The sequence below is a fragment of the Mytilus trossulus genome, chromosome 4, assembly GCF_036588685.1.
Source record: "Mytilus trossulus isolate FHL-02 chromosome 4, PNRI_Mtr1.1.1.hap1, whole genome shotgun sequence".
NCBI lineage: Eukaryota > Metazoa > Mollusca > Bivalvia > Mytilida > Mytilidae > Mytilus > Mytilus trossulus.
In genome coordinates, this window is record NC_086376.1 from 39,169,173 (window position 1) to 39,188,930 (window position 19,758).

Consider the following 19,758-nt stretch of genomic DNA (forward strand, 5'->3'; position numbering starts at 1 on the left):
TAGTCATTTTGACACTAGGCTTATATTTGTACTCTTTCGGCTTAACGCTTGCTTCTGATAGATTGAGCTGCATGTAGTAGCCCAAGTATTGAACGCGTTGGTTTTTTTCTTGCGAATATATCAAATTATTGTTTTTATCAAGATTTCATGTTACATTTTGGCATATATTAAATGTATAGTTAAATCAGATGTAAGAAATTGATTCCCTATCACCAAGGTTTTTAATCAAGTCTTTGGTATGCAATAAGCATTTAGATTAACATTTTTATGCTTAAAATTGCTAAATTTTGTACAAAGTTGCATCATCAGAGATCTTATTATGATATTCAACATTAAAAAACTGACAAAAGAGGTACAGTTTTTAAGATTTGGCTAAAAATTGAGGTAGAGACAAGATTTCACACGTTGACTTGGCACCTTTCTTAAAATCAGTTTTTGTCGCGTTTCAGTGTCAACTGCTAACCTTCATAAAATATTTATTACTCAACCAATTTTCAAAAATAAAAGGCCATTTTACTCGTTTTAGCTAGCAGAACTCAGATAATAAGTTAAAAGGGAGAATTTGAAAAAAATATTTACTATTAAGGTAGCAATACACAGTTAGGAGTTTAGTTTCGCATTATGGCCCCTGTGGATTTTTTAAATAGGAAAGTTATTGTGTAATAAAATTCATTTTTAGACAGATGAGTGCTAATTTAGCCTTCAAAGGTGGTTTATAAGAGCATCAAGATTATTTTTTACATGTTTTACGGGCTGTTTTCTGTTTGACAGTCCGTATTTTCATAGCTAGACCGGCCATCGGTCCAGAAATTAATGTACTGTTTACAAACATTTTTTTTCTACACGAAGTTTTTGACGCAATTTTACAAAAAAATGAGACGAAAGACATATGATTTTCATTGGATTTGCTGAATGATATATGTACACAGTTTCAGAAAAGGTATGACTTCAAGCGATTGAAATTCTACTTTTAGCCAAATTTTGGGGAATTATGTGACATCTTTCCCCCCCTTTTTGCAATATTTTATAACAAATAAATGCAGATTGTTGCCATGGATACACCAAAAAGAAGTTATATTTTACCATTTTATATACTGGAAATTAAATCTATGGAAGATTCTGATTACATACATATGCCCATATATGACACAAACAGTAAGCTTGACATTGCAAGAAAGCAATGAAAAGGGAATGGTAAAATTCATAAGGCCAAATTTTAGTATTTTTCCCTAACTGTTTATTGCTACCTTATGGCATACTTACCAAGCTCAGAATTGTATAATTTAAGACTTTTCATGCCACAAATCTATTGATGTTTAGATTTAAAATCAACTTCTGAGTAAATTAAGTGTTTAACAGTGACAATATGTGTCAGTTTTATTGTTTACAGTCCTTAGCAACCAAAATTAGTCATTTTGACACTAGGCTTATATTTGTACTCTTTCGGCTTAACGCTTGCTTCTGATAGATTGAGCTGCATGTAGTAGCCCAAGTATTGAACGCGTTGGTTTTTTTCTTGCGAATATATCAAATTATTGTTTTTATCAAGATTTCATGTTACATTTTGGCATATATTAAATGTATAGTTAAATCAGATGTAAGAAATTGATTCCCTATCACCAAGGTTTTTAATCAAGTCTTTGGTATGCAATAAGCATTTAGATTAACATTTTTATGCTTAAAATTGCTAAATTTTGTACAAAGTTGCATCATCAGAGATCTTATTATGATATTCAACATTAAAAAACTGACAAAAGAGGTACAGTTTTTAAGATTTGGCTAAAAATTGAGGTAGAGACAAGATTTCACACGTTGACTTGGCACCTTTCTTAAAATCAGTTTTTGTCGCGTTTCAGTGTCAACTGCTAACCTTCATAAAATATTTATTACTCAACCAATTTTCAAAAATAAAAGGCCATTTTACTCGTTTTAGCTAGCAGAACTCAGATAATAAGTTAAAAGGGAGAATTTGAAAAAAATATTTACTATTAAGGTAGCAATACACAATTAGGAGTTTAGTTTCGCATTATGGCCCCTGTGGATTTTTTAAATAGGAAAGTTATTGTGTAATAAAATTCATTTTTAGACAGATGAGTGCTAATTTAGCCTTCAAAGGTGGTTTATAAGAGCATCAAGATTATTTTTTACATGTTTTACGGGCTGTTTTCTGTTTGACAGTCCGTATTTTCATAGCTAGACCGGCCATCGGTCCAGAAATTAATGTACTGTTTACAAACATTTTTTTTCTACACGAAGTTTTTGACGCAATTTTACAAAAAAATGAGACGAAAGACATATGATTTTCATTGGATTTGCTGAATGATATATGTACACAGTTTCAGAAAAGGTATGACTTCAAGCGATTGAAATTCTACTTTTAGCCAAATTTTGGGGAATTATGTGACATCTTTCCCCCCCTTTTTGCAATATTTTATAACAAATAAATGCAGATTGTTGCCATGGATACACCAAAAAGAAGTTATATTTTACCATTTTATATACTGGAAATTAAATCTATGGAAGATTCTGATTACATACATATGCCCATATATGACACAAACAGTAAGCTTGACATTGCAAGAAAGCAATGAAAAGGGAATGGTAAAATTCATAAGGCCAAATTTTAGTATTTTTCCCTAACTGTTTATTGCTACCTTAGAAATACCACAAGAAAAGCAGGATGAGGTGGCAGATTGGTACAGAGAAAACGAACCTCTATACAACAAAGGTACATGTGTTTATTTGCTATAATTTAAAATATTGATACGGAGAATAAATGTCAAAAGATGTTAACCCCACCAGTAGACATAGATAAACTTACAGCATGGTCTTTATATTCAAAAATCAATGTGACCGATTTTTTTCTTCTCTTTCAGCTCATTATCAGTACAAAGATACTGCTCTCAAAAATACACGATGGCAAGCAAAAGCTAATGAGCTAGGGGTAGAGGATTGGAAGACTCTCAGGACATGGGTTGAGTCAATGAGATCTCAGCTCGGAAGACTGACACGAGAAGGCAATAAATCTGGTTCAGGCAGAAAAGATGATACTCAAAGAGACAAATGGATCAAAGAAAAATTTGGCTTCTTGGGTCCACATATTGCCAGAATAGAAACCAGAGGAGGAATAAACGTGTGCAATACAGTTTTCTATTACTTAATATTTCAGTTCACTTTTTTTACCTTTTATTGTTATTTCCTTTGTTGAATTCCCGTACCTTTTTTTCTTTTTCTAAATGATACTTAATGTTCTGAGTCTACGAAATTCATTTTACAGCTGTTTCATTTCAAACGTTTGACTTTATCTCGATATATCTTGTACGAATACATAAATAATGTTCCGATTATTTCTGAATATTTCAGCTGAAAGAGAAACTCAAGGCAAAATACGGAACAGAAGAAGGTAATCATGCGTAGTAATACGCATCGATACGTAATAATGCCTAGAATAACGTGATGAAACCTATTAATGCGTACCATGAAGCGTAATATACCGTACAAAAACCTAATGCAACGTGGCAGATACGTACTTAAACGTAATAACACCTAGTGATTATAATCAAATACGTTTTAGAACGTATCAGGCTGCCGTTTCATAAAACGATCGTTAGCGTACGTTTGAACGTTAACCAAACGTAACGCTAAAATTCCGTTTCATAAAACAATCGTACTTTGCGATGGTCGTACATTGCGTGTGAATCGCGAACGCTATTAACGTGTGGTTAAACCTGTCGCAAAGCGATCGTTAAATAAAAGATGGCCATCGCCTTGCATACTTTCGGGTACAACCGACGCTGAATATTTAGCCGACAAGGGGTTTTCAGGGAAGGATTGAAATCAGTGATAATTTAAATGACACATATATAATATACCTCGCTACCGTCTTGGTAGACAGGGCATATTTAAGTTTGCAGATACGCTTTTAACACGCCTTGATATAACGACTTTGGTAAATTTCTCCAACCTTTGACCTCCTTTCATACTGACTTTCGAGTAAAATAATAGATAATTGCGTGTTATGTACTTACAATTCATATGTATAACAAGTTATTTCAACAGAACAATCAGAAATATCTGGATCAAACCATTTGTTTGTGATATATAAACGAAAACAACTAGACAATAAATTTTATACCAATGTTTACTGTTGACGCTACTAAAAGGTGTCTTCTGTCACGTCCGCGTTTTTGGCAGGGAGTGCTTGTTTGTTCAATTATAATAACTCCGGTTGAAATATTGTATTTTTCTTTTTTTTGAATTTCGAGGGCATTGGAAACTATCTAAATCTATCAGTAGCTGTTAAAAAAAGCAGCACTTGTAATGAAGATATGGGAAAGGTGTATTTATATATATAAAAAAATATTGTCAGATAATTTGATACTGTGCGGGATACAATATTTAGGTTCCGATTTTGGATAACAATTTGCATGGCTTTCGTGGGTACAGACTAACCAATATTTTAAGTCAACCATTTTTTTTCTATAGGCTTTGTATGCCTTAATTGCCAAAACCTCGAAATCAATAAATGAAAAATAAACATAAAATTGGAACTTTAACAATTAAATTTCGGGTATGCAACAACACAGAACGGTCATAAATCCCAAAAGAATTGTTTCTATAGTTATATAGAATAGAAATAGCTTTTGCAAATGTTATTATTACTATGAAAATGAGTATGGTACGATAAAAAAGGAGCAATTACCGAACATAACCTAAATACTGGTGCCTTACAGTTTTAAACAATGAGAAAAGGACGATATAAATAATTAAAAGAAAGCCATTTAGTTTAAACATATTTTATCTGCAAAATAGCAAAATGGATATAGATATGAACAAAGAAAAAATATTGTGTAATGACGATAACCGAAAAGAAATACATGTTATAAAAAATCGGAACCCTTTCTCTCGCGATGTTATGCTGCTGTCAACGTAAAAGTGGTATGTTAACTAAAAAAATAATCAATTAATCAGTAAACTACAGAATTAAATAAAAAAATCTTAGATGTTATTTCTTGGTTTTCAAGATGAGCTTCTATCTAATTTCCATAACAATCCATGAAGGTTCACTTTGTCATGTCAAAATGTAATCCAAGACTTTCTGTAAATGTTAACTGGTATTAAATCCAATCGTCAGAAATATACTATCATGTATAAATGAAAAAAAAACTTTAACCCTATAGACTGTATCTATACTTGTTAATTGTAATTCAAAAAAGTCTATTTACTAGTAAACAAATGGAAAATGAAAAAAATATTTTCAAACATTTACTTTGGATACTGTCTTTTGGTCATAAACAACCTTCTGTCCAATTCATGAAATTATATGAAGGGCTGACAAAGTTACTGATGTCTCAAACAAACTTTAATAAAAGTCTGTATCCAATTGTTGACCAAACGCCGACGACGTAATATAATATCGGAATGTTCCGCTTTATTAATAAATTTCGCAGGCTCGACAAAAAGGGTGGAAATACAATGTACATGTAAAATAATAAGACTGGTCTGGATTGGAATGAGAGAATTTAAAAATTCATCATTTTTAAAAATTAAATGTTTTGGATCGTTGTGGTACTGTAATTCTGACATTAGATTGTATGGACTCAAAAATGTATAGTATACATATTAACAAGCGAGTTGTCTCATTGGAAATTATACCACATCTTCTTACATCTATTTTCCTAAAACGTAAGGTCACCATGAACAGCCAAGTAAAGCTCAAATGTTTCACGCCATTATTCCGACAGCTCATTAGTCCCACAGCCCATTTTTCCCACAGTCCATTTGTCCGATAACTCATTAGTCCGACAACCCAATATTCCAACACTTTTTTTTTTTAAAAAGCGGTATAATAATTAGGTCAACATTGAGACATTACAATACAAGTATACTATAATTATCATTATATCACCATAGGTCTCAGTCAGAATCGGAGCTATAACGAAATAGAAAAAAAAAACTAACGGTTTTGAAATCATGTAACAGTATCAAGACCTGTTCTACACAAATCAAAAGAACTTATTTCATATCGGTTGAGAATAAGATTCTCTTATTGGATAAAAAGGGGTCACATGACATTCATTAATCTTCAGTAATAAATTCCATCGGTCATTATCAGAACAAAACGGACCAGAAAACCGGTCGTTAACGAACTTTTACATGATAATGACCGGTGGGCGTGGTTTCCGTCTGATGATGACCATTGGGGCGTGGCCTCCGTCTGATAATGACCGTTGGGGCGTGGTTTCTCTGTTAATGACCGATGGGCGTGGTTTCTCTGTTTAGAGAGATGTACCTTTTTAGTAAGTAAGTAAGTAAGTAAATTTTATTTAGAGTCGGCATATATATACATTATAACAGAGAAAACATGAGCTCTGGTGAGCTCTTTAACCGACTAAAAATTTGTTCCTGTTTTTAATATCATATTTAACTTGTTGAATTATTTATTATATTTTTTCGTCAATTATAAAATTAAAGAGAACTTGATTAAGTATTTATATACTGAAAAGTTGCACTAAAATGAATGGCAGTATTACTACGACTGGTCTTTACTCTTTGCCATAGAAATCGTACAACTACTCGAGCTCGCTTTGAATTTATGAGAATTTTCCAAAACATGGTTTCTCAATGAAATAAACATAATAGTTCCTGAAAAACGGGTCATTGTCGTGATACATGGACTGCCCGCAGGACAGTGGTATTGACTGCGACAGCGATAATGACCTCGCCTTCGGCTCAGTCATTATCACTATCTTAGTCAATACCACTGTCCTGTGGGCAGTCTATATATCACGATAATGACCCGTTTTTCAAGAACTATTATATAATTACAATAAAATCATCATTTTCCCTATAAAAGTAAAGTTTTCTTTTGTTAAAACATTGAAACAAACTTCGAAGATTTACCATGTTTATCTAACGTTTTTAAGTTCTCATGTTCTGACAAGTGCAATCGTTATTGGAAGTGCTGCTTACTTTCTTCATATTTCGTGGATTCATAATCCCGAACATGATATTCATTAAATCGCACGGTTGGCGTATTTGTAGAAGCTGGAATTGCTAATCTTTTTGAAACACATGTTTCGTCATATGTGTCATCTTATTTTCTTTGGACCTGGACTGTATTTGTGTTTTTGTTTTCAGTCTCATTTTGACTGACGCTACATTAGTGCTAATTTCAGCGACAAAATTAATTTAAATAAAACTCAGATAAGTGATAAAATGGGTAGAAAGTGTAGCGACCAAAGAGGGCGGGTAGTGTTATCCAATTCTGACGTATTTATTTATGTAGTTAATATAGGTAAAACCTCACTCCCCTGATACGCGAGAGGGAGAAACTGAAGATCTTAGACTAATGAAAAATTATAGATCAAAACAACAACAAATAGGAGCGAACTAGAACAGCACAGAATGACAATGTGCACACAAACACCGAAATATGAAGATCAATAAAATATCAAGACCCGTAATACGAAAGAGGGACGAAGGTAAGGACTGAGCAGTTGCATTAAGCATGTGTATAAACTCCAATATACTGAGACAAATATCCCGCATGAGAAGAAGAATCGAAATCCAAACGGATAATTACAAAATATTATAGAGAACGGAGTTGGTCTTTTTTAGAGAAAGTTTACACATACACTGAAAATAGATGCATTGTAGGAATTATGAGCTGTCGGAATAACGGGCTGTCGAAATATTAGGCTGTCGGAGTAATGGGCTGTCGGAATAGTAGACTGTCGAAGTAATGGGCTGTATAAATAATGGTTGTTGGACTAACGGGATGTCACCATACCGGCAATGATATAGCATACATTTGTACATCTTTCTAATTAATACAATTTCTTTCGCTTCATTGTGAAAATGAAACTTAAAAATTGTGAAAACGTTATTCATGCGAAAGCCATGTAAAAGAGGATCGTAATGGGGTACCTTTATGACGAATAAAGGTAAGAAAAATCTTTCAAAATGACATGAACTGTAGTATTTGGTGCATGACCATTTTCTTAATGACGTTTGAAAAACGACTGCGTTTGACAATTTTTTGTTTCCCAAAATAATTGTAACGATTAATCATTTGAGATCTCCAAATCTCGATAATACGGTGGCATTATGCGGCTACGTGTATGAAAGAACGAGATAACTATCTTGTGGTAACGACATATAAAGTCTACAGTCTGTGATGTACTGGTTGTCGTTTTTTCCTGTATATCATATCTATTGTTTGCTTATTTGTTGAAGGCTGTACGGTGACCTTACATTTACGTCATTTTGTCTAGAATGGACAGTTGTCTCATTTGAAATCATACTTTATTTTCTTATTGTAACAAGAAGCGACAAAAAGAATAAATTTAGCGACAAGAAAACTTAATTTTTTTTTTATATATTTTGATATACGGGCATGCAGTAATAAAGTTATTTTCTTTCTTTTTTATTTATTATATTGATAGATATTTCGCTGTGATATTACGCTTTAATTTGTACATGTACTTGTGTTTAAGAACAATTATATATTTATTTTATATTTTTTTTAACACTCTCATTGTCTAAAATATAATAAACTGACTGCATGCAAAGTGCTTTATTCGTGAACCAATGTCCAGAAAAGAAAATTTTAATAAAACGTGAATATTTTGTATTGTGTATTGACTCGTTAATCTCTTGAAACCATGAACAAAGCAATAACAGAATACATGAGTACCTATCCTATTTAAAAAGTTAACAAGCATGGGTAATGCTAAAATAACTAAGTTATACCAAAGGATTAAACGAATCACTTTTTTGATAACGTTAAATGTTATAAATATACAGCAATTTAATACCACGGTCCCACTAGGCCACGATCGCACTAAGATCTGTGAAAAAAATGCGAATTTCGATGATCGTAGTACGATCGCGTAGACCGCAGTAAGGTGGTATCACGGTCGTAGTGAGGTCTTCAAGATCGAGATGAGCGTGGCCAACTTTGAACATGTTCAAAACAATCGTGGTGCGGTCGTGATAAAATCAGGTCGTAGTAGAAGTGTAGTAATAGCCTAGTAAGATCACAAAGGTCGCTGTCACATCGTAGCAAGAGCGTAGCGAAAGCGTGTTTCTATTTGGAGAGACTGCGCTACGACCTCACTGTGACCATCTCGTTCTCACCACGACCCAACTACGCTTCCATCACGACTATACCAAGCTGTTACATCAACTTGCAAAAGTTAAGAAACGTACTGTACATTGAGGAATTTTTGTGCAGTTAAAAAAATGTTGCCAATATATTTTAGCAGAAGCAGAGTTATGAGAGTTTTTAGAGAATCGTGTAGCAGTCATGTGTCCTCGTGTAGGGTGAAGTAGAGATGGAAGAGTGGTCGAATGTGGTCGCGAAGGGATCGGGTATTGGTCGAGTTGGTCTGGGATAAAATAAATATAGAAGTCGCAGTGATCTTGAAGCGATCGAGCATTGGTCAAGTTAATCTGGAAATGATCGGACATTAGGCGAGCAAAGGTCGAAATGATCGAGTACTGACCGGTAAAACTTTTGCATTCCGATTGAACTCGATCTCTACTCGATCCTTTCCCGTAATTTGTCTTTATCGAGTTGATCTGATCGGCAGTGTGAACCTAGCTTAAAGTCATAAGAAACGAGTGACCGGTGAAAAATGATGTTCTTCCAATTCTTGAACTAATGCATACAAACATAATAAACTTAGTCTTCTGTGCACGAATTTATCATTTTTTTCGTGTAAATTTCGTATAATCGTCATTTTGTTTTTCAATCGGTCATTGTTGTTGTGAAAATATGGCAGGTAATTAAAGTTCGTGTTTTAAAGCCGAAGTTTAACGATGGTCACCTGTTTGTCAACAATCGACAAAAAATAAACAAAAAAGCATGGAAAGAGAGCACGTGTTTAACATGTAAATTCAGATAATAGTTTATTTTAAGGACATCCATGCGTATTGTGATCACCGGATTTTTACGAGATGGGTCACACTGAGGTCACTTTGCATATGGAAAATATGTCGGGGGAATTGCTTCTTAAAACAGGTTGAATGATTGAAATAATTTTAAAAATCATATTAAATATACATGTTTTGAGGGGAGACAACACTGTAAACAGTCTGTTTTTTTAGAAGTGAAAATTGAAAACTTGTTTGCAGCTACTGTAGCTCTTTTTGGAGCAGGAGACCATACCCTGAAACAAGATTTTTTTTTAAATGCCTGGTAAAAACCTACAAAATTCATACAGTTTTGATTATGAAAAATGTGCATGGATCATGTCTTCATGGATGTGCACATGACCCGATTTCAACTTTTTTATGCTAAAATTATACCTTTTTCCCCCCATGTTCATTGGATGAAATTTCATAATATATTAAAAGTACATATTATTTCTATTTCATTATGAACTAGAGAATATTCTGATTCCAGTGATATCTAGTTTTATACAAGTATCTTTATTAATCAGTCCACCAGTAAGGGTCACATATGCATGGTCCCTCAAAACATGACGTCATAAAAAAAACTGTTGCAATGCTTGACAATTTTTTATGAAAACCATTATACTTCCGTAAATCTGAAACATCAGTAATATTATTTGACATGAGAAAAATACCACTATCAAATATTACCTATGATTTCCATCAACCTCCATAATGTGGAAAGAATGGTTAGTTAAAAACATGGGATTTATTTTCTTTTTAAGGAGTAAGTGATTTGGGTTCAAGGGACTTTTTGTGTTTATTTCATATATATATAGATACAGCATCCTGTAGCAAAAGATACAGCAGCTAAATCAACTAAATCTGACTCTCTCCTAGCTTTAAAAAGATATAATTCATGGTTAATGTCCTCATCTAGAGAAAATTTTGAAACTTTAGAAAAGTTTTCATCACTTAAATAATAAGGATCTGACAATATTTCTCCCAGAGATTGATCCATAACAGTATTTGTTAGGCAATTTTCCATAACTTTTTCAATATCAGAATTGCAAATACCATCATTATCTCTTTCAGATGTAAGTAAACCATAATTCATTAAATAGCAATTGACTTGTAAAGGGAAATAACTTTAAAATCATTATCTGGAAATAAATTGATGGAACGATACTCATCTTTACCATATAAATATATATGCCCTTTTAAATATTGTTGCTTTTCCTCGGGCAATAACTCTATTGATGGCTTAGGTATAACAATTGAAAAGAGCTTCCATCAAAACCACGATGGGCATCTGTAGACTTAACAGCAGCATAAGATGATCTTTTGTTAATATCATCTACAGATGCTATTTGAAATTGACATTTTGAGGAATTTATTGAATTTGATTTCCTTTCTTCAACAATTGGAGTTTGGTATCTCTCATAAGTCTGCTTAGAAACACATAAACCAAATTTATTTAAAAGGTTAAAGCAATCAGAAGAGGAATTGGTAAACTTGTCAATGATGTCAGCTATTAACATTTGAAATTTATTACATTTAGAATCTCTGTTGAAAATTAAAATTAAAGAACAACAAATATTAAAAATTTGAGAAAACTGAACTGCATCCTCACTTAATGAATTCACCACAAAAGGAAGCTGTAATTGTGTTTCCTGTCCTATTAAGGAACACAAGAAATTCCACAATATAGGGTCAATAGTATTCTCTATGAAGTTGTGAAATTTAAAATTTGACAAGCTTCTATTTGAATTATTTTTAATGTTTTTACAAGATGATTGTATCTTTTATTTTATAATTTCTGCAGCTTTTTTCAAAACATTTCCATCATTAAGTTGTACATTCTCTTCAAGTTTCTTTTCATCATGTGAAGTACATGTATTAAATTTCTTCAATTCAGCTAATGAGTCAATAAGACATGAAACAATATTCAGTCCTTTCATTAGTATTATAGTACCATGAGGGTCATATTTACAGTCAATGGAATCACCAAATAATAAGTTTAATTTATTACATTATATACGTTTTTTTTTTTTAAATTGATACTTGTTTATTCCAAATATTTCCTGTTTACAATTTCCTCAGTTGCCCAGGATGCAAACTGTGGATTCCCGTTTACATTTAAACCAACTGTCCGGGAAGCAGGAGGCTGAAAAATGTGCACTGTATTATCCGAAAAAAATAGTATACATGTTATAATACTTATATTTTTTTATATGACAATGACTGAAAAACTTATATTTTTTTATATGACAATGACTGAAAAAGGAATATCTTTATAGAATGTACTACTAGTGGTAAATAATATAACATTATAAAAACATAAACGAGTGCACCTATAAACCAGATTCACATAACATTTTAACATAATCGAGTGCATCTTTAAACCATGGATTACCGTAATCAATATAAATTAAAAAGATATAAAAAAAACCAGACAACATGACTGCTATCTCCTGCAAGATATGTACTTATAGTATGAAATTAATTAATGTGTTTATTTTCTCTTTGTCTAATGTATTCATCGATAAGTAACAGGGTACAGCTTTCAAATGTGTTATCATGTATGATTTCCAAAGATTTAAAATATATGTAGAGGACATTTTTATCCCATCATATTTAATTTTGTTTCTTATTTTCCACAAGGACCATTTTGTCAAAATAAAAAAAAAAGATTTACAAGTAAATTCTGGTTCGAGTGACCACTGCTATCTCCCAAAAGCATAAACTGTTTTAAATTATCATCATCTAATTGAATATTCCATAATGTAAAAATATCTTTGATTTTACTAAAATAAATGATTAATTTTGTTGAATTGCAATCGAAAAATAAATGTTGCAGATATTCAGTATTATTTGCAGTTTGGCAAATATGACATTTTCCGTTTTACAATTGCATTTTTTAAAGTCTACTTTCCGTATATATGATATTGTGAATGCATTTCCATTGAAATTCTTTCATTTTATTGGTGATTTTAACTTTTTCAAATTGCCCCATACTATTTTCCAATTAATTTCGTGGCCATAAAATTCTTGCCATTTAAGTTGACATTTTGGATATATATTCTTATTAATCATGTCTCGAATATATTTTAGTTTTAATTCTTTTGGTTTGATTGTTTTCCCAAATCTGTCTAATATAACCATTTCATTAGAAAGTTTCAATTCTGTGTTGTTGTTTTTTTTATTAATTTCATTATCAATTTCTAAAATTTGTAAGAAGTCAATTGGTATTGCACTTTTAATTCTTGAAAATTCCGATATGCAGTTTCTTTTATCTACAAGTTTTTCAAATATAGAACAACAACTGTTAAATTTGTTGGTTTCTACATTTCATATGTCTTTGATATATTTCATGTTACTATTCATGTTACTATTTAGAAAGGAAGAAAAAAACAATGGCTTATTTTGAAATGAAATTTTTGAATTACCAAATAGTCTCATTAAGTAAAGTACCTCGTTCTTAGTTTTGGGATTATCTCCAATTTAAAAAAAATTAGACCATGTAAAAATCATTTTCTGATAAAATAAAGGAATATTTTTAAGATTTAGTCCTTTAATATTTGAACATTTACATAAAAAATACTGATCATTATACTTGTTGTCAAATTGTCGAATCCAATACTTGCCAATCGCATTCCAGCTTTCTAATGGTTCATGGAGAATGCGATAAATAGACTTTATTTGTTTACTTCTAATGAATAAGTCATACTACTAATCATGCCCATTCCGCCTTTTGTTATATCAAGACAACAAACCCGTCTTTCTATTTGGTTAACTTTCCCATCCCATATAAAATTCCAAATAATATAATTGTTTATTTCTTTTGATTATTTTTCAAGAATTCCCCGCATTTCAATTTCATAACTACACATGGGCAATATGAATTTTTTTACTATTAAGGTTTTACCACTAAATGAAAGTTTCCTGCTTTTCCAAACGTGGACACAGTTTTTAATCTTTTCTATTATACTTTGCCATAAAGCATCATTATCAATTTCATATCCGAGATTTACTCCGAGGGTTTTTACATTACCTGTAATCCATTTAATTTTATTAAATTTTAGTTTTTTCCTTTTAAGAGATCCTATAAGTAAACCTTTGGTTTTATCAAAATTAATTTTAGATCCCGAAGCTTTTTCGTATAGCGTTAGGACATCAAACGATTTTTCTACTGATTTCTCATTTTTGTTAAAAAGCTGAGTGTCATCAGCAAACATGCATAATTTAGTTTCTATACTTTTACCCCCCTCACCAGGTATTTGAATCCCTTCAATTTCCTTGTTACCTCGTATTGCACATGCCATTGGTTCTGCTTGCAAAATATATAATATAATATACGGTTTTGATTTCTCAACTGATCCGAGATAAAAATCCCCCCCAAAATCTTTATAAAACTGCACAATTTGTGAAATAAGAAGTGCCTTTCTCTGCAGAAGATCGGTGCAAATTTTAATAACAAGGATTTCAAAATATTTAGTATTTCTTTTATCAAAATAAATGGGAGGGAGCTGTTAGTGGCTTTTGTCAAAATTTCTATAATCTTTTCACGACTTAATATCTCAACAAAAGCATCACTGTCCAAAAAGTTTGTAATGGAGGAAAAACATTGTTTGCATATATTTGATTTTTTAGATAAATCAACAGGAGTCAATTTTTTGTCTTGAAAGTAATAACACATTTTGTCCATCTTGTCAACCCTCAATTTATATTTTCTCTTTAAACTAGAGCAGCAGATTTTGCATTTGTCATGTGTGGATTCGAAACAAAATGTTGCCTTTATAAAATGTGAATCACAAAGAAAAATCTCTTCATTATCAGTAATATTTGTATCAAAAAACAGAATTTATTTTATCCAGAGAAATGGGTGATTGGTATAAAATAGATAGGTCTTGGGAGCACATATCAAGAGAATGTAATGTACATTGAACCTTTTTCTTTTAAATAATCGGTACATCTTGCTCATTTCTCTTGCTACTGACTGCTCTATCTGATTTTAGAAAACAAGTCTTGCAAATGCAGTCATTATCTATGAGACCATATTTTCTTGAATATAATTTAAAACAATGTCAGAATGTTCATCATTTTTAGACAAGTGGCGATATGAATAATTACTGTGTTTTTTGCATATACTGCATGGACCACATTCTTTTTCAGGGTGATAATTTGAACCTTTAACCCCCCCCCCCCCCCCCCCCAAATCCAGGTTGATATAAATATATTTTCATACCATCTTCACAGATGACTGGCTTCATGACAGATAATGAAAGACCATTTTTTAACCGAAAATGTTTTTTTTTATTTTTAATTGCAGTGTGTTTTTCAACCAATAATAACAGTTTTATGAAAAGTATTGTATGTCAGAGATTTACCAAAGGCTTGGATATGAAGACTTGTTCTTTTATCAGTTGTATTACAGAGTCTGTTATCATAATCTGCTTGAATTTTATCTTTGTTTCCATGAGGAATTTCTCCTGTATCAGATATTTTAACCCTATGACAGTTTTCTTTCTTGTCAGAAATAGATAATACATCAAAGGAATTTTGTAAAGACAGTGTGAACGAGTCAGGAACAAGGCAATAATTCAAGTTGAATTAAGGAACATATTTTGAGCTGCTACCACATGTACCAATATTAGAAACAGGACGTTTATTTTTAGCCTTTGGCTTAAAGTTTTGTTTCAAACTCTGTTGAGACTGTCTGATAGTTTCTGTTTCAGCATTATTAGTATTGACTGTAACAGGTTTAATACCAACATTTTTGTTTGCTAACTTATTGGAGAATTTAAAATTATTCAGAAAATTTTTGATGCCCATTTTGTCAAGTGGGTCAGTGAGGGGTGGAAAATCTTCCACATTTAACTGAACGCTAATTTTTAAATATATGTGAATTTTAAACTAATCTGTTTAATATATTATTTCTAAAAGTATCTCCAATATGCAATCAGATTTTCAATAAGTCGTAGCCTGATTTTAATATGTTAACGTGTTGTAACAGTCGAGAACCAGACAGGTAAAGAAAAATGCCGGAGAGCTTATTACAAGTCTTTTGTACAACCAGGAGATAAATATAATGCCATGGACGCTGTTGACAAATGATGTGACGCGTTCTTTTTATTGATGAGGTTCAGGATAGTGCAATCGATTGGCATTTTCTTTCTAACAACCTGAACAATATTATTGTTTTGCCGGAAATAAGGGATATGTATTATAATGCAGGGGCCTGTTTATCGAAACTGTCCTAAGATCGGTCCTAAGAATTTCTTAGGACAGAAGTTATGATAAAGTTAGGACCGACTTACGACACATCTCAGCATGCACATCGAAGCTATCTTAGGAATATCTTAGCTAGGACGTCCTAACTGATGTCTTAAGTATTAGCGGAAAAGAAAATACAAACCAAATATGAAAAAAACCCAACTAATTATGATATCATAGATGTATTTTATCAATAATTTTATTTCAAATATCACGGGTAGTAAGGTCGTCATATCGAGGAACGTTTAGTACAGTGATTTTGTCATAATTTGGATAAGTTTGACATGGTTAATTTATGTTTCTTCCCCAAACTATTGCCTCAGATCTAGTCACACGAGCAGATAAAAAGCAAATAAGATGCTTGAATCTGTATTGGAGGTCAAACGATCTATATTGGAATTGTTGTTTCTCGAAACTAACGCAGAATAAGTAAGATATCGGAATTGCTATGGTTTGGTTAAGCGATTGACATGTTTTGGTTAAGAGTCGAGAAATTCGTCATGGTTTTGGTCAAGATTGTCATGGTTTAGATCGAAATAAATATATATGTGTTCCACTTTAATACTGAAAATTTGACTGATGTCGCCTGTTATTGAACGAAGTTACACTATATATTAACTGCCTGAGAAGAAAAAATGCCTGTTTAACCAAATTTAGTGGGTGTAATCGTCAAAGCGTAAATTAAACATGTGATGTTACTTTTCGTAAGTTTTCTACAATATAAATTTAAAAGTCACTGCTCTTTTAAACTAGCTTTCGATATAATTTTACAAAAAAAAAAAGACAAAGCGTTGCTTCTGTTTCACATATAGCCTAATCTTTTCTCCATATGACTCTGCCGGGGATATCATGAGCAGCATCACTAGTCAAATAGCTTAAGGCTACTCAAAAATGGCAGCCAGTCAAAAAGTAATTCTTGTTTTTCATTTTCTTTTCTAGAAAACTATACATTTGTTGGTTTTTCTTTATTTCAAATTTTGAACCAGTTTAAGATGAATAAAAGGAAATGTGGGGTTATAGGTCCATGATACAGTAACCCAACTACAAAACTAACCAAAAGATATTAAGAGGACATCATAAGTCTTTAACCATTTACGAAACCCAATATTTACGCGTGACATGGACAACAGTTTTAAAACTTATTGGTTTTAAAACTATAATAGGTGAAATTTCAATAAAAAGTACTTTCAAAGTTCGAATTTAAAATATGAAAGGTCACAAAATCTTTGTAATATTGTATAAATGCAACGTTTTCATTTGATATTGTATAAATTCATCATTCATTTTTTTACATATATGAAACCGTAACTTTTCTCGTTTGAATTGTTTTACATTGTCTTATTGGGGCTTTTTATAGCTGACTATGCGGTATGGGCTTTGCTCATTGTTGAAGGTCGTACGGTGACCTATAGTTCTTAATGTTTGTGTCATTTTGGTCTTTTGGGGATAGTTGTCTTCTTGGCAATCATATCACATCTTCTTTTTGATCACGCGTATAGTATCATTAAATTATTTCAAATATTTTCCTTTTTATGTAATATAGTTTCTATACTATCTGAAAAAAACCTCCTGTTATCTAATTTTAAGTATGAGGAGGTATATCATTAAATGTGATTGAAAAAAGATTGAAAATCAAAGAAACACGTGCTATATTGTCTGCTACATGTACATTTAAACTGTTAATTTTGACCGTGCTAGACAAGAAATCATCGTTTGTAATAGGACAGAACGCATTATAAGATGGACGAAGATGAAACAGATGGTAAGTTTGTTGATATATATCACAAGTACACTTCATTTGAACTTCTTCGAACATTCAATGAGACTTTTATGCTATCTTTTATTTGCCGTTTATCATTTTTGCTTATTTGATTTTCAATTTACTAGGTAATGTCAAATGTAAGATGACGCAGGAAATACATAAATGAGACAGCAAACCAACAACACAAACATATGAATTCTTCAACAATAGGATAAATTAAATAGGCTAACCTCTGTATCTGCCTGTTTCTATAAAATGGGTAAATAAATTGGACAGAGACAACCAGAGATCCGAAACTATCAATCTATTCTCAGTAAAGCGTAAAATAGTAAGGTATGGCATAGAACAACTTGTCACGTCACTAGGTTCTGAACATTTTTGGTGAGTCGCAACTTCGGAATTCAGTAAATATGTTTTTGAAATTAAATGTGTAAACCCCTTCGTTTCCAAATAGTTAGCACTTATGAATGCCTGTTTGGTGTCTGTGATGAAAACTTATATTTTCATGATTTCGTAGTTTATAACTTCTTTTCAATTTGTGTAACTAAATATGTTAAACATAAAAACAACGCAGTCAAATTCAGAATTGTTTTTTTTGTTTTGTTATTTATTTACATGATAAGGCTCCAAATTTTACACAAATGCATTGAATTGGATTCATACAATTTATCAGAGTCAATTGCATATATTGCTCCTTTAGACGGGTCATTTGAAGTTGTTGGTGATACTGAATAATTTCTAGCATTCATAAAGTTTAAATGGTATATTGTCTCATTTTCAAGATAATGACATTTTGAGAGATCATAACATGTTCTTTTATGGTACTGACGAATCCTTGAGCAAATCCATCATATGGGTTCACAATTGCACTTTAACGTTTAGCAGTAGATCTCCGGGGTTGGTCAAACATTGCATGGCTGTTGAAATAAATAAACGTAGTATTGTTTAATTAGTTCTTTAGGATTCAAGTTTATAATATGACTACGGCAATAAAAGATCTAAAAATTAAGAAACAAATATTGAAAAATTGGATCCTCTCAATATTGATTCGTATAATGCTTTTCAATGAAACTACAGTGTTAAATATATATCGTTATTTATTGCTAGACATAGTTCAAAGATGCTCACAATATTGGCAGCAGAATTCCATCCTGAAATTTAAAAGAAGCTATCTTAGAATCTTGACTTTTTATCATTTGTTATTTGTTTGAAACTAGGTCCCACTAAATATCAGTACTTTATTTGTGTTTTTAGTGATTTTGTTACTAGATTTTCTTGCATGTTTAAACCCAATCTGGTGAGTTTGACATGTGTGGCATGGTTGAGGCGAACAAGAGGTTGGGGAGCCCGCAAACATGTTTTAAATAAGGCCGTTAGTTTTCTCGTTTGAGTAAGTTGTCTTATCGGGGCCTTTTATAGCTGACTATGCGGTATGTGGTTTGCTCATTGTTGAAGGCCGTACGGTTACCTATAGTTGTTAATGTTTGTGTCATTTTGGTCTTCTGTGGATAGTTGTCTCATTGCTATTTATTTTGGACAGAAATTAGGCTGATGGTTTCCTAATTGGAATTCCTATACATTGAATTTTGTCGCAGCCTTTTATATCTTGCTAAGAAATATGTTTTTGCTCATTGTTGAATGTTGAAGGCCCCTTGATGACAAATAGCTGCTAACATCTACGTCATTTGATCTGAGATTTTGTTATATCATTGGCAATCATATTGCATCTACTTATTACATATTACTACATTGTATACGCGTTCTTATGTCCTTTTGTGTTTCAAATGCAACGATTTTTGTTAATTTTGATAGTAACTCTT